The sequence below is a fragment of the Oryctolagus cuniculus genome, chromosome 12, assembly GCF_964237555.1.
Source record: "Oryctolagus cuniculus chromosome 12, mOryCun1.1, whole genome shotgun sequence".
NCBI classification, from domain to species: domain Eukaryota; kingdom Metazoa; phylum Chordata; class Mammalia; order Lagomorpha; family Leporidae; genus Oryctolagus; species Oryctolagus cuniculus.
Window position 1 is genome coordinate 105,262,834 of NC_091443.1, and position 8,980 is coordinate 105,271,813.

At 49.3% G+C, this 8,980-nt stretch overlaps 1 protein-coding gene across 4 annotated transcripts in view; it reads left to right on the forward strand.

The window, feature by feature from the left end:
- The window catches only part of MTHFS (methenyltetrahydrofolate synthetase), a 173,106-nt gene extending 165,300 nt beyond the window's left edge, over positions 1 to 7,806 (forward strand). For 3 of the 4 annotated variants that reach the window (XR_011381073.1, XR_011381074.1, XR_011381075.1), the window contains 3 exons: positions 5,740 to 5,860; positions 5,964 to 6,071; positions 7,587 to 7,806. The gene's annotated coding sequence lies outside the window, so the exon portion shown is untranslated. The remainder of the gene's footprint in view (positions 1 to 5,739; positions 5,861 to 5,963; positions 6,072 to 7,586) is intronic. The other variant, XR_011381076.1, reaches the window with a different exon arrangement.
- Positions 7,807 to 8,980: the final 1,174 nt, after the last annotated feature.

Genomic DNA, 8,980 nt, shown 5'->3' on the forward strand with positions numbered 1-8,980 from the left:
TGCTAGCAACACAGTACACTGTAGAGTGCTGGTTGTCTACCTCTGTGGTCAGCAGTGACTGGGGGCTGAAGTTCATTGCCTCTTGGCAGCATTGTGAGAGTATCTTACCACATATCGCTAGCCTGGGAAAAGATTAAAATCAAAGTATGATTTTTACTGAATTTGCATCATTTTTGCACCACTGTAAAGTTAAAAAATCTTAAAGTTGAGAGTCATAAATTAAAGCATTGTAAGTCAGGGACCACACCAGAAAAACAGCCAACAATGTAGTAGAAACAAATTTCCTTGAAATGAGTGAAAACATATGATGCAAATAGAAAAAACCCACCATGTTTCAGGAAAAACTGACAGAATGTAGATTTGGAATGTTGGAATTTACTGAACACATCTTGTTAATTTATCAACTTTAAAAAAAGAAGGAAAAAGGCTCTTCGGGTACCTTGGCAGAAAAAGTAAGACATTTATAAAAGAAAAAAAAAATCTGACACACATCTCACTTTCCTAAAGCATTCAGTGACAGAAGACAATAGGACAACATCTAAAGTTCAAGGGGGAAGAGGGTTTGACCTAAAAATTTCACATCAGCCAATTCTTCTTCAAGTATGTAGACCCCACGTGGGAAATTCTCAACTGGGAATCACAGCACACGTGAGCTTCTCTCGGCGGGGAAACAGCATCCTTAAAACCACTCAGCTTTGAAATTGAAACTGCCAGTTCACAAAAGGAGAGCCCACTCCCTGCAGAATGAGGAGAGGGCCATGTAGAGTAGAAAACCAATGGCAATGGCTAAAATGCATTGGGCTGTGGGGGACGCTGAATCCGGAGAGGCCTAGAGGAACTTCCTGAGCCTGCCTGGAATTTGAAAACCTGTCTTTTAAGTTTCAAATCCCTGGTAGCAAACACCCCAGCCCCAGGGCGCTTCTGCCTAAGGATCCTTAAGGTGGTATAATAGGAGTGGCTAGGACTCTTTTGCATCACATCACCCCACCCCTTGCCCGCATCTGCTCATCTGCTCTGTACCATCTGCTCTGTACCTCAGCTATATATACACCTCCCTTTTACAATAAAGTGAGACCCTGCTTCCACTGGGCTCCACACCGCGCCTGACTGTCCCCCGGGTTTGGGGAAGGCTGAGTGGTGGGTGGCGCACTTCCCCTCTTCGGTCAAGGCAAGCTGCGGGCAGCCTGCCTAACTCTCCGGCGGTGGCGAGGAACAGTCACCGCATTGGGCAAAATAAAACGTGACGTATGAGTGTCTACGTGACGTATGAGTGTCTATGTGGCCACTGGTTTTCTGAGTAGCAAAGGCATTAGGCATATGTGAACAAAGTACGTGTGAGAAAAAAAAAAAAAAAAAAAGTACATGTGAGCAACGAGAACCAAAACCCAATGGCAAGGAAATTCAGCCAACCAAGACAAGGAAAACCAAACCTAACCGAAACAAAATCTCCATACTTGAGGAATGAAAAAGCTTAAACAAGAGGACAGGTAGACTTTTTCTTGTAGGAATGATGGTTTCAGAAACAAGGAGAGTATGCACGAAGCCAGCACTGCATGCTAGGTGCCAAGAGTCATATATGGCCAAGCCATAAGGAAGGCCACCTCCCAAAAACATTCCCACTGGGGTATCATGGACTCCAAGAAACCTATAAGGTCATCTCCAAGTGCAGCAAACATACCAGCGAAGGAAGAACTTGCCTGCATTCCCTCTCCTCCCGTGCTCTGTGTGTCAGCTAGAAAGACGGACAGAGAGAAGGGTAGAATGCCCTTGGAGCCTCATTGCTGCTACTGATCATTTGCACTGTTATTCTGTTTGCCCCGAAGTCTCCCAGCATGTTCACCAAAGGCCACCAATTGCGCTGCCCCTTAGCCCTCTTCGTAGGACTTGCACCCAGTCTTTGTGGTCTTCCATTCTGATCATCCCGTTGCCTTGGCCGACAACTAAGACAGCTTCCTCAATGCCTCTGTCCCTTCCATACCCTGGTGTTCTGGGTTGAAATGTGTCTCCTGCACCCCCCCCCCACCCCGCCCCATCAGATAAGTTGAAATCCTGACTTCTGATTCCTCGAAATGTGGCCTTGTTTGGAAAGAGGGTTGTTGTGGGAGTAATTAGCCACGAGAAGGTCATACTGGAGTAGAGTGGACCGCTGACCACGTGTGACTGGCATTGCTATGAGAAGACGGTCGTGTGAAGACAGACTCACAGAGAGGATGCCATGTTGGCAATAGAAGCCGAGACTGACACTGTGCAACTGTAGCACAAAGAATGCCAAAGATTACCAGCAAAGCCCTAGGAGCTAGCGAAAGTGCAGAAGGATACCCCCGAGGGCTTTCGGAGAGAGCATGGCCCTGTGGATACCCTGATTTCAGATGTCTGGTTCTGTCCAGAACTGTGACATCTACACTGCTGGTGCTTTAAGCCACTGGGTTTGTACTGCTTTGTTATAGCATCCTAGCTCATTAATACAAGCCTGTGACAGGAGAAGAATTTGGAGATGTCCTGAACTGAACTACAAGGAAGGGAGGAGAGATGCGCGAGGTTAACCAGCGAATAGCTACAGGCAGAGAAGGACACAAGATCATCTTCCAGCCCCGACCGTGTGTGAAAGCCCAAATTCCCTGGGTACCACCGCATCCTGCTTCCGACCCCAGCCAACCCAGAAACGCACGTCCACCTCCTCACGGGTGGTCCGCCTATCCCCACGCTCTCCCCACCTCCAGCCCCACTGCTCGTAGCTGTGGCCAGTGTGGGTTCAGTGTGAAGGACTTGTGCCGTCCCTGAATTTTCCTTACCTGACCCTTTAAGGTCTGATCTAGTGGCCATTTTTCAGCTGCTACCAAGCCTTGCTGCTGGAAACTTCTCCAGGTCCTGCTCCCTTTCCTGACAAGCATCAGTCGCGGCTCAGTAAGCCCTTTTATTTCAAAGACCCCCGTCTCAAGAGTTTGACTGAACACTCACTATCCAATCTTCTTGGCTTTATCTCTCAGTAGATAGCAATGCCTGTTCACTGGTCTCCTTGCGTCTACGCTCCTGCCCAAGCTCACCAAAGGCCATTGAGCCCAACCAAATCCACATGCCTCTCCCAGGCTCCAGGGGCTCCCCTCCACAACCTGGCCCCCAGCTCGCTCTCACCCCTTTTCCCACTCACCAAATTGACCTTCTCACTCCTGCTGTAATGCTCTGAGCTGGCCCAGCCTTCGGGCACTTGCGTTTGCGAGATCCTCTCTGTTCTAGATCTGAAGCCAGGAGCCAAGAGCTTCCTCCAGGTCTCCCACGTGGGTGCAGGGACCCAAGGACTTGGGCCATCTTCTACTGCTTTCCCAGGCCACATCAGAGAGCTGGATCAGAAGCAGAGCAGCCGGGACTTGAATCAGTGCCCAATTGAGATGCCAGCACTGCAGGTGGCAGCTTTACCCACTACGCCACAACACCGGCCCCTACTTATTCCATTTTTAATTAAAGCTTTTCTAATTCTAGAGGGAAGTTTTGGGAATGGAAATTTCTGTGACAAAGTTTTTTTAAAAAATAATTTATTTATTTGAAAAGCAGAGTTACAGAGACAGAGAGAGAGGGAAAGAGAGATCTTCCATCTGTTGATTCATTCATTCCCCAGTGGCCACTGTAGCTGCGGCTGGGCCAGGCTGAAGCCAGGAATTCCATCCAGGTCTCTCACGTGGGTGGTAGGGGCCCAAGCACTTGGGCCACCTTCTGCTGCTTTCCCAGGTGCATCAGCAGGAAGTCGAATTGTTGGCGGAGTGCCCAGGACTCAAACCAGGGCTCATATGGGACGCCAGCATTGCAGGCAGCAGCCTAACCCACTTCGCCACAGCACTGACCCCAAAAAGAAACCGTCTTATTTGAGGTTCAGCCATTTCTTCAATCTCTTGTCAATTCTTCTTTTGTCTGTTAAGCATGAGGGGGCTTCGGAGAATGTACTGACTCCGTGGAATTAAAGATGTGTTTCTTTTGATGCAAAATTTTTGAAATCCGTGCACAGCTGTTCCATCACACTCATTTTCCACGCGCTTTTTTGAAGACCCCTGCGTATAAGTAGTGTGAAATTAGATATCTTTTATTTAAATAACACAGGTAGTTTGGGCAAGTTTCTGCATGGATACGAAGACCAGCGTCTGCTGAGATGGTCAGCTGGTAGGAATGGAATAATGATTAGTCTGGGAGGGAGAAGTCAGAGACCTTCGCTTAACTTTCTTTTTTATACGTTTAGGGATCATTTGAGTGTTCATATTGATATACAACATTCAGTTAAAATAATGCGATCTTGGAAAAAGGTTTTGGTGGCAATAGCACAAGGTTTAAAGATAGGACAGCAAAGATCTGTGCTTCACGTAAACTGACTTCGAGAAGAAAGCTCAACGGATAATCTAATTTCACAGGCCATGGGAGGAGACTAGTATGATACAGCAGCTCACACAGGGCCTCTCTGGCTGTTCAGTACATAGAACTATGGCATCAAGAAGTGGGAAAAAACTCCCAGAACTCTGTGGGAGCCACACTTTACGTATTTACATCTGCCTTCTAGAGCTTTGTTGCTGTATAGCTGCTTCGGCTCTGGCTGTCTCTCAGGTGCAGCCTCCTTGGGGAAGACCATTCAAGGGACACAGGTTCTTGTGGAGTGCAGGGAACCCGATTATTCAGGAAGCTTGGACTGGACGTGGGTTTTCATGAGAAAGGAGAGGAAGAGAATTCCAGAGGTTACTATGGGAGTGAAGAAGGGAAATTACGCAAGGCCATGATCTACTCGAGCAGTGTCAGCTAATCCCAGCGTGGCTGGAGGAGTACAGGAAGCCAGGTAGACAGAGGGGTAGAATTCCCCGCATTCAGGGGGAGTCCTGGACTCAGACTAAAGCATTCAGGTTTTATCCTGGAGCCCATGAGCACCTGCCAAAGAGAAACTCTGTGTTTCTGGAATTTGATTCTGGTGATGGCATGGAGAAGGGAGAAGGCCAGAGTGAGACGGAAACAGGCAGACTTGTGATGTGGGGAGGACAAGGGGAGCTGACGACTATGGGCAGTGAGAGAGACAGGAAGGGCGTGCTCGTGTGAGACCGCAGAGGTAGGAATGACTGGGCTTGGGCCCCTGCACCTGCGTGGGAGTCCAGGAGAAAGCGCCTGGCTCCTGGCTTCAGATTGGCGTAGCTCCGGCTGTTGCAGCCATTTGGGGAGTGAACCAGCGGATGGAAGACCTTTCTCTGTCTCTCTCTCACACTGTCTGTAACTCTACCTGTCAAATAAATAAATAAATAAAATCTTACGAGAGAGAGAGAGAGAATCTTCCATCTGCTGGTTCACTCCCCAAATGGCTGTAATGGCCAGGGCTGGGCCAAAGCAAGCAGCCAGAGCTCCACCTGGGTCTCCTACATGGGTGGCAGGGGATCATCTTCTGCTGCCCTTGCCAGGCCATGTGCAGGGAGCTGGATTGGCAGTAGGACAGCAGGGACTCAAACCGGTGCCCGTATGGGATGCTGGTATCATAGAGGGTGGCTTTACTTGCTATGCCACAACGCCTGCCCCTTCCTTATGAATTCTATGTGATGACCCAATAATTGTTACCTGTGTGGGGGAAATGAGTTCTTGGTTTGTCAAATCTGTAAATAGTCTTTTTTCTGCACACGAAATTTGAGAGTTCTTACTTCTGACATGCTGGTGGGCAGCCGGCTGGGAAGCATGTCCTAGCTGGCAACGCCTGGGCACTGTGGTCTTGTGCTACCCTTCTCCCAGCAGGCAAGGTGCTTCAGGATCCATTCCTGGAACAGCAGAGGCAAACAGGACGTTCAGACCCCCTTGCAGCTCGAGCTGTGGGTTTCCTCGCTGTTCCGATTCAGCTGGACCATGCAGGGCTGTGAGTCTCTTTCCTCAAGAAGAAAGTTATCAATAAAAACAGACACTTAGACATATGACGTATGAATGACTTAGTCATCACCATTCTGTTTAATTCTGGAAAGGTGATCCCACGGATTCATCTCCACTGTAATCTCCCGAGAAGCCCGGCTGTGTGCTCAGTGTCGAAGCTTTGAGAAGAACCTCGTAGCTTCGGGAAGCATCTCTCCAAGGTAAGAAATCGGCCAAGGACCTGCACCAAAATGTGTGACATTTCCCAGGCTCAAAAGCAGCCTCCGGAGCTACAGGTGAAAACTTTCCCACTTGGAATTGACCAGTGTTTTCCTGAGACTACTGGAATTTTGTGTGTATGCCCAAGAGAGTATTTACTAATTTTCCCTGCTACCAAGAATTATCCCTTATTGGAATTTAGCATTTGAAGTGAGTTCACCTCTGTTTATTAATTTCTTTTTTTAAACAGATTTATTTTTTTTGGATTTGAAAGAGTGACATTGGGAGAGACTTACACACACACACACACACACACACACAGGGTTTCTGTTGTTCAACTCCCTAAATGGCTAGGCTTGGCCAAGGCCAGGAGCCTGGAGCCCTATCCTGGTCTCCCACCTGCTGGCAGGGGCCCAAGTACCTGGGGCATCTTCTGTTGCCTTCCTAAGGGCATTGTCAGGGAGCTGGATTGGAACTGGAGCAGGCAGGACTTGAACCAGCATTCTGATACGGGATGCCAGTGTCTAAAGCATTGGCTAACCTGCTGTGCCACAGCACCTGCCCCTGCATTTCTTCCTGTCCCCACTGCTCCCGCTCCGTGCCCAGCATCATGCATTCAAAAGCAAAGCCACCGACGAGACTTTCAGTGCGGTTTTACCTGCAAAAGCTCGTGCCACCCTCAAAACAACAGACACTATTTTTATCTCCATTTTACACGCTCTTTGAGCCAGCAATTCCGTTTATAAGAATGCGTTCTATAAATGGACTTGTGCATAGAAAACAGGCCCGTGTCTGAGCGTACTGGGAAAAGTTGGTGGAAAAGGGAAGGAAAAAGATGAGTTTATTTTGGTGCAAAAAAGAACTGGGAGATCCAGGCACAGTTTGTTCATAATACTCTTTTTTTTTTAAATTTTTTTGACAGGCAGAGTGGACAGTGAGAGAGAGAGAGAGAGAAAGGTCTTCCTTTGCTGTTGGTTCACTCTCCAATGGCCGCCATGGCTGGCCCGCTGCGGCCGGCGCACCGCGCTGATCCGATGGCAGGAGCCAGGTGCTTCTCCTGGTCTTCCATGGGGTGCAGGGCCCAAGGACGTGGGCCATCCTCCACTGCACTCCCTGGCCACAGCAGAGAGCTGGCCTGGAAGAGGGGCAACCGGGACAGAATCCGGTGCCCCGACCGGGACTAGAACCCGGTGTGCCAGCGCCGCAGGCGGAGGATTAGCCTAGTGAGCCGCGGCGCCGGCCTTGTAATACTCTCTTTGAAGTCCCCTTGTGGAAGATGGTTCCTCTCACTGGTTGATCAACAGTGGAAGCTGGATCGGGAAACTGGCTAAACAAACTGTGGCAGCGCTCTACGCTGGGTCATCCTGAGCTGGCGGGCAGATCCGGCCGGCTCTGTGTGACCTCGCCTGCCGGGGTCTCTAAGACACACGAATTTTAAGTGCCTTCATAAAAGCAAACATCTCGTGTAGATGGAGTGCGTAGCGCAGGTGACAGCAGACCGCCCCTTTCTCACACAGGACAGCAACGACAACGACCAAGCATCCTTGCCAATCGCTGAACTGTTACCAACATTTCGACTGTGCCTGTTCGAAGTCTGGATCAGCCACAGTGCGTGTCCCTCTCTAGAAGCACTGGCAGTCAGAGTCACAGAAATGCCTCTAACAAGCACCGGTTTGAGGTTTCTGACGACTTGGAGATCAGCGGACTCAATTAAAAATCTCCGGAACTTGACCAAAAGCAGCGACGGCTTCATAAAGCTGGCAACGGAGATCAAACAAGCCAAGAGCTAATTGCAGGAGACTAGATGAGCTGATGAAAGGTGTAGGTTCTTAACGTCTTTTATGTAAAACATTATTGGTTCTTTAATGAATATCTTTGTTTCCTAGTTGGGGGAAAAGCTTTTTCTAGAAATATCTATGGCTTACCACGACTTGGTGAAGTATGCTTTTGAGAATAAAGCTGAAGCATTTACTTTTTTTTTAAAGATTTATTTTATTTATTTGGAAGACAGTTACAGAGAGAGGTAGAGACAGAGAGGGAGAAGTCTTCCATCCACTGGTTCACTCCCCAAATGGCCACATTGGCCCGAGCTGAGTGGATCTGGATCCAAAGCCAGGAGCCAGGAGCTTCTTCCAGGTCTCCCATGGGGTGCAGGGCCCAAGCACCTGGGCCATCCTCCATTGCTTTCCCAGGCCATAGCAGAGAGCTGGATCAGAAGAGGAGCTGCTGGGACACATGGGATGCCGGCCACCCACAGGCAGAGACTTTACCCACTATGCCATGGTGCCATCCGGAAGTTTATTTATTTATTTATTAAAGATGTATTTATTTACTTGAAAGGCAGAGCAAGAGAGAGGGAGAAAGAGACCTTCCTCCACTGGTTCACTCCCCAAACGGCCGCAACAGCCAGATCTGGGCCAGGTCAAAGTCAGAAGCCAGGAGCTCCTTCCTGGGTTCCCAGTGGATGACAGGGACCCACGAGCTTAGGCTGTCCTCTCTTGCTTCTCAGGAGAGGACGAGGCGTAGTTATGACTCCCATGGGCATTCTCCCATGGGAAGCTGGCGTGGCAAGTGGCAGCGCAACCCACTGTCCCACACTGCCCCACCCCCATCGGTGAGTTTAAAAATGGTTTTCTTTCAAACTTACTGGAGGTTGGTCTAGAGAAATATGTGCAAGAACCCTTTCGCAATCCAACAAAATACTAGAATTCTTTGCTTTCCATGACAGCCGCATCCCTGGGTCCGAGCAGTCTGTTGGAGCCTAAGAGCGATGTGGGCTGCACGTAGATTTTTGCAGGCAGTCCTGGTAAATCATGCCATTAGATCACCCCCACTCCCCGAGGCCCTGGCCCCCCTGGGTGCCTTTGGAGAGTGAGAGGAGAGTCTGTGTGCCCAGTGGGACACTTCCTTC